This window comes from Papaver somniferum, chromosome 5, assembly GCF_003573695.1.
Source record: "Papaver somniferum cultivar HN1 chromosome 5, ASM357369v1, whole genome shotgun sequence".
Lineage (NCBI taxonomy): Eukaryota > Viridiplantae > Streptophyta > Magnoliopsida > Ranunculales > Papaveraceae > Papaver > Papaver somniferum.
The window spans coordinates 140,368,402-140,374,594 of record NC_039362.1 but is presented as its reverse complement, the minus strand read 5'-3'; the positions used below and the strand labels follow the sequence as shown (position 1 = coordinate 140,374,594).

Here is a 6,193-nt window from a genome sequence, read left to right as displayed (position 1 = left end):
ACAAACCACTTTGTCGGGAATTTCACTCTACTCCAGGTAATTTTGTCTTTAAACTTATGTTCTTATGTATATTGTTCAAATGTACCCTTATCATGAACTTACAAACAAAATTTACTGATTCTTATATGTATCATTCCATATTGGTATAGGTGTGGGCTTATGAGCACTTCCCAACATTGTTCAAGGACTGGCCCTTCTTGAAGATCAAACACATTGACGACCCCGAGGAGCCTAGAGACAAGAGATACGAGTTCAACAATATTCCGAAGCCCGGTAACATCGTCGACTGACAGATATGAGATTGGCTCTGGACGTGATGACTACCAAAGATGTTGTGTTCGACCCTTACAGGGAGGCTAGAGAAAACCGCCAACTTTTGAGGTTTAATAACGTTGCATTTTACAATTGGCCGTTGTTCCACCCAAAGGGATACGTTATGGTTGGTCCTCAACGGGTGATGCGGCAACTTGGATATAAGCAATTACCTAGTTTCGTGACATCCTCTACTTTAAGGTACGTTCTTTAATTGGATGAGTGCATGACAAGTTCTACAAAGTTGAAGGTAGTGTATGATGCAGTTCCAGAACCAACACATTGGAGGGATAGGGAACCAAGTCGTTTGGTAGATATTAGTGATTGGGAGCTTGTGAACAACGGTTATGAAGCCGATCCCACCTATCACTACACCAAAACGTCCTATTTCGGACGGATATAAGCTTTGCAATGATGTTCACCAACGCGTATATCCGTTGGAAATATGGCATAGCGAATTTGTGTGCAACACGAAAATCCGTTGGGCAAATTAATTTGTGCAACGTATAATTGGTCAACAAGTTTACCAACGTTTTTTGAGCAACAGATTCTTTAACTTGTGCAACGTTTACAATAATTTAGGCAACATATTACTCTGATTTGAGCAACACGTATATACGTTGCAAACCCATTTACAGGTGAAAAAAATAAAATTCGATGATAATTCCAAATAAAATATAAATAAATTCCGACGAAAATTCCAGCAGATTTCTGCACCTTCATATACCATTGTAGATCAACTAAAAGACCCAATTTGATCAGATACTAACTAATCCTTACAACAATATAAACTAAGTTTGAAAAAAATACAATGAAATTCCATTCCGGAACATAAGAAATATTGCTATGAAGCTATTGTTTCCGGTTGTTACTCCAAATATGCTCACAGTACTAGCTTAATCCTAGCTTTAAGGATTAGAGAAACAAGAAAATGGTGGGAGTGTGAATGTTGGCACACTACAGGACTTTCCCAAGTTTCAACTGGCCTCTACAAGGTACCTCGATTCTTTTGCTGCAGCTGGGCACAATGACATGATGTAATCGACCAATCCATCCATAAATTACCAGCTTCATAGCATCTTTTCTGCAGAATGAACAATCAAAATATTAATTACAAATCATAAGAAAACAAATATGAACCTATTACAAGAAAATGAGTATAAAATCGATAATGTTCATTCCACCAACAAACACTTAGCAGTACGGTCACAGGGCCATCAAATCAAACCATACAAGCACATATATCATATCACACAAAATATCACCGTATTGCCATAGAGTGATGCCACTTCAGGTGCAGATTTATGGCGCAAGGTACTCTGGAAAATAGAACCAAGTTTGCTGTGAGGAAAATTACCTTATCTTGGATAGAAGCACCTGAAGTTACACCTATAGTGACGGGACCCTCCGTTAGCCGATTTTCTTTGTCAACCAACTTACCATGCTGCTGCAACATCAAGAGACAACATATTAACTTGAAGATCTAATTCACAAAATATAACTCATATCATATTCATCAAGAGTAATCTAACTGATTACCAAAAGATGAAACTCAAAGAGAACATGGAAGTATATATGTTGTTGGCATAGTACCATGCTTATATGTTTTACAGGAGCATTTTATTCAAATTTTAGAGAGTAGTTCATACATATAGATTGTGGACGGAACCAGTGAGTAAAAGTAGTAAAGAACTGACAAACCCATAAGTGTTCAAGTAATAAAAATATCACCTGTTTAAGTAGCAGATCCCACCACGAGCACAACTCTCGGCATAGCGTAACCCAACTTTTCCACCAAAATACGCAAGGTATTGAGCACTTCTGCAATATTCGTCCGCAAGTGATTGACCTTCAGCGGAGGGCACTACTGAAAAAGAAAAAGAAAAAAAAGGCCGTAAGTACCATGGTTAACTATCTATTCAAAATCAGAATTATTGATGAAACATAAGAATATATTTGTGATAAGAAGAACCGAACTGCAAAAGAGAGAAAGAAGGATGAGAAGCATTAGTACACACATAAAGAGACAGAGGTAATATCTATTAAAAATAAGAACATGCAGTATAAAGAGGAGCATACACTAAAAAAATCAAGCTAGAGAAACTGAATCACATGACCTTTGAAAAACTTGAGATGGTTACTAACATAAATTAGATTAAGAACATATTTGTTGTACTCATACTCGACTTATCTAGTCTGCATCCAAACAAAGTTGGGAGGATGAACATACAAAGTTGTTCTGCGTCACAGAAATGTAGAAAAATTTACTACTTGGTAGAATAAAACTAAAAAGGATGTTTCATGAAACAAACCAGAGAATGTAATGTCCATTTCCATCCACGTACAGGTGGATGCTTCCAGCTTAGCCCATCAGCTTCATATATGTCATACTGGGTTAAACCAGATTATCATTTATAATCAAGCATGCTCAATGACGTAGCACTATGTCATAGAGCTACCTTTTTCCATCTACAAAACATCCACAGAAACTTAGTGGTTTAGACTAAGAAAACCATTGAATCATAAAATTTGATATCACATTTTAAAAATCATCTCAAAGAGCAAAAAAATTATTAGGATTACAACCAGAAATGTTTTTTTTCTCACCAAAAGATATTGTAAATATTTGTGAACTAGCTATGGAGTCCATCACAATTTCTTGTTCTGCAACATCATCTACACTTGCTGTAGCTTCCTGACCCTAGCATCCAGCTCCTGAAATTTATTCTGTGAAGTACAAGGCCATTGAACCTCACAACTCCATTCCCGCAATACCAAAACACCAACCATCAATTCAGCTCATTCCTCAACATCAGCTCAACCCATTCATTCGACTGCAACACCTTCTTCCTTGTTTACACATCACCAAGACATTCCATTCTGTTGATAACAACAAGATTCAAGCACAGCACATTTCAAGGCCTCTCTGTTGCTCAACCATCTCCATCTCATACATCCACTGCATCAGCACAAGCTCTAAGCATCAGCAAAAATATAACCCACTGTTTCTCTGCATTTTATCCACATACAGCTTCAAAAACAAACCATCTCATCAACACTAGCAGTTTCATCTCCATCTCAGATTCCTCAAGAAACAATCACCAACATAACCGCCAGAAACTGCCATTTCCGCACCCAATTCTGATCTTTCTTATATTCCACAAGTTTAGGATGTGGCACATTATCATACCAAGTCCTTCCATACAAAGGTTCTATTAGACTGATTTGTTCTTTGGACCTAAAGGTTTTTAAGCGTACAAACACTGAATATCTATCATGCAGATGTGATTCAAACCATAAAATTTCAACACCACAGAAAAAACTGAAAGAGATAATAAAAACAGTTAGAAACGCACATCTCCGAGTTCTTCTTCCTTCTCTAATGTACTTCCTATCTAGTCATCATCTTCCTCCTACAAACAGAATTCAAGAGAACAAAAATTAACACAACAATTCATATCCAAGCTTAAATTGATGAACAATAGGGATTTAATTCAAGTATGAACAAATCTCATCACTTCCTTCTTCCTCCTCATCTTCATCATTAACTTCAGACTTTGATTTGTCAGATTCTTCTTCTTCATCATCATCAGCATTTAACCCTCCATCCTGAAATAGTGTTACAATTTTTAATGATAGTTCGTTCAAGTTTATTTCCTTAGAAGCACTGAAATAACAGGGAATGTGAGATTTCTATAAAGTAAACTGACCAATTTCTTGTTGTATGCGTCCATAGTTTTGTGTATTCAACCTTACCTTTCTCTGCCTAGGCTACATAAGGAGCTTTTTCCTAAAAAAAACTTAAAAACAAAACTGCATCAAATCACAAATACACAACAGTTATAGGTAAGAAATTTAATTCTGGCTAATTTACTTACAACATCGGGCAAGGATTTCAACTTATCTCCACCAGCTTTACCAACCCATTGCAAAATTTAAACCAAAAGAATAGTCAATTACAATTCAATTCTCGGTGAATAAAATTACAAAATCTTCTGAAGAGAAAGCGGATCTTACAACTGAGGCAGATTTGTTGTTAGGATGCTTTTCCCTAATTTGTGTCCTGAAATCAGATAAATAAAATTCAGAATTTATGAGTAAAACGTTTGATTCAAAACCATCACTGAAATTCAACGAAAATAATTAAATATATACGACGAAAAAAAGAAGAAGAAGAAGAAATTACATGAATACGAAGAAAGCACTGGTAGGGATACGAAGAGAAACCAAAACAGCACCCAAACGAAAAATTAAGAAACCTATAAATCTTAAACCTAAATGACTCTGTCTACTTATAAATTCCTGAATGAAAACTGAACAAAAATAAACCCTATAGAATTAATACAATACAATAGCGGAACTCAAGACTCAAATTCATAAGAATTGAGAAAATAGTTTGTTAGGGTTTCTGATGGAGAAATCACATATGTATCTAGGGTTTGAAACGAAACTGGAGTTATCAATGATTTGGTTTGATTTATGAAAGATGGGTTTTGATTCATCAGATTAGGATTTGGGAGAAACGGGTTTTGGTTTCGAAATTTTGGATTTGATTTCGCAGATCTCAATTTTGGGTTAGAAGAGAAGAAGGAAAAAAAAAAGAGGAGGAGAAATCGATAAAGTTTAGGAAGAGAAATAGGAAAATAAGAAAGCAGAAAAAGGAGAATAATAAGATTTTATAGACTTTAAAGTCCTTAACCATTTAAATAAATTACAAGCGTGTCTTTTTTTCTTTTTGTCTTTTCGGTAATTAGCGTTTAGTGCAACGTAAAAAAATGATGTCCAACGGATCAAGGTCTGCAACGCGTATATCGTTGCAGACCCTAAAAACTACATGTTGCAAAATCCTGGATTTAGTGTAGTGTATATTGATGATTACCTGGAATGGTCACATCCTTTTGTCGTGCACCCAGATGACGTCCAAGTTCCATCCCGGAAAAACCTTCCCGTTCCAACTTCCACAGAGGCACCACCTATGATGGCCCAACTTAATAAGACTGTTGGATTGCTAGTAAATATTGTTAATTGCTTAGTCGTTTAATGTACACATAATCTTATATTAGCATATATATAATAATTATGTGTTGGACGTATGAAACTAGCGACGTCGGTTGGCAAGTTGAAGAAGATGTTTGGTTGCAAGTACGAGGAAGGAGAGGTGTTATCCCTTGAAGAAATGAAGAAAGTCGCGGAAAAGCTTGATAAAATTGAAGACCCAAGTGCAAGAGCTTTGTTCGAGGAAACGAGGAAGGTGTCGGCCCAAAAGAAGCAAAAGACCAAGTGATTAAATCTTTAGTTGTGTTTCTTCATTTTGATGGTGGTTGTTACGTCTTGAACAATTTGGAGAAGACATGTTCGTCTCATCCTTTTCCTTGAAGCCTCTGAGAATTTGTCTCGGTTTATAAATGCTTTGGTCAATCTCTTTACATTCTCCATTTCATGAGGTTTTAGCTTCGCAACTAGGGAGTGACCAACAAAATCTTTCGGATCCCGATGGTTATGACGGCCGAACCAAACCGCACAATCACATTCTTTGGTATTGTCATTTAATTGGAATACAAGCTTAAAGGGGAAATTTTCCTTCCTCGTATGAGTCTTGTATACCCTATTAGTCTTCTTTGGATATACATAATCCTTTCTCTTGTGGCTATTCTTCGCCTTGCATTGCCCACTTCTCTCACAAACTATCTCAAAACGGTGTTTTAAACCTTGGGTATCCCTCACCAACATACACATGTTCTTAAGAGCCGTCTCTTTATCCCAAGCAATTGTTTCCTTTGGATCTTTTATTCCCTACATAAGGACAACAACTGGAGATTATAAGGTTCATTACAAGCAACATTCAAGATACTAGGTGAAAAAGAATTCTTTGGTAACATAC

General features: G+C 36.3%; 1 long non-coding RNA gene across 9 annotated transcripts; it reads right to left on the bottom strand.

Moving 5' to 3' along the window:
- Positions 1-953: 953 nt before the first annotated feature.
- On the bottom strand, positions 954-4,942 carry LOC113282948. 9 transcript variants are annotated; one of them, XR_003327251.1, is made up of 11 exons: positions 4,499-4,942; positions 4,330-4,375; positions 4,191-4,225; positions 4,023-4,102; positions 3,669-3,921; positions 3,358-3,550; positions 2,920-3,271; positions 2,625-2,781; positions 2,044-2,179; positions 1,670-1,759; positions 954-1,396 (listed from the first exon to the last, which is right to left on the bottom strand). It is a non-coding gene; the product is annotated as an uncharacterized LOC113282948 (long non-coding RNA). The 9 variants fall into 9 exon arrangements; XR_003327253.1 differs by having other exon boundaries at positions 2,920-3,550; positions 4,023-4,112; XR_003327248.1 differs by having other exon boundaries at positions 2,920-3,550.
- Between the last annotated feature and the right edge of the window lie 1,251 nt (positions 4,943-6,193).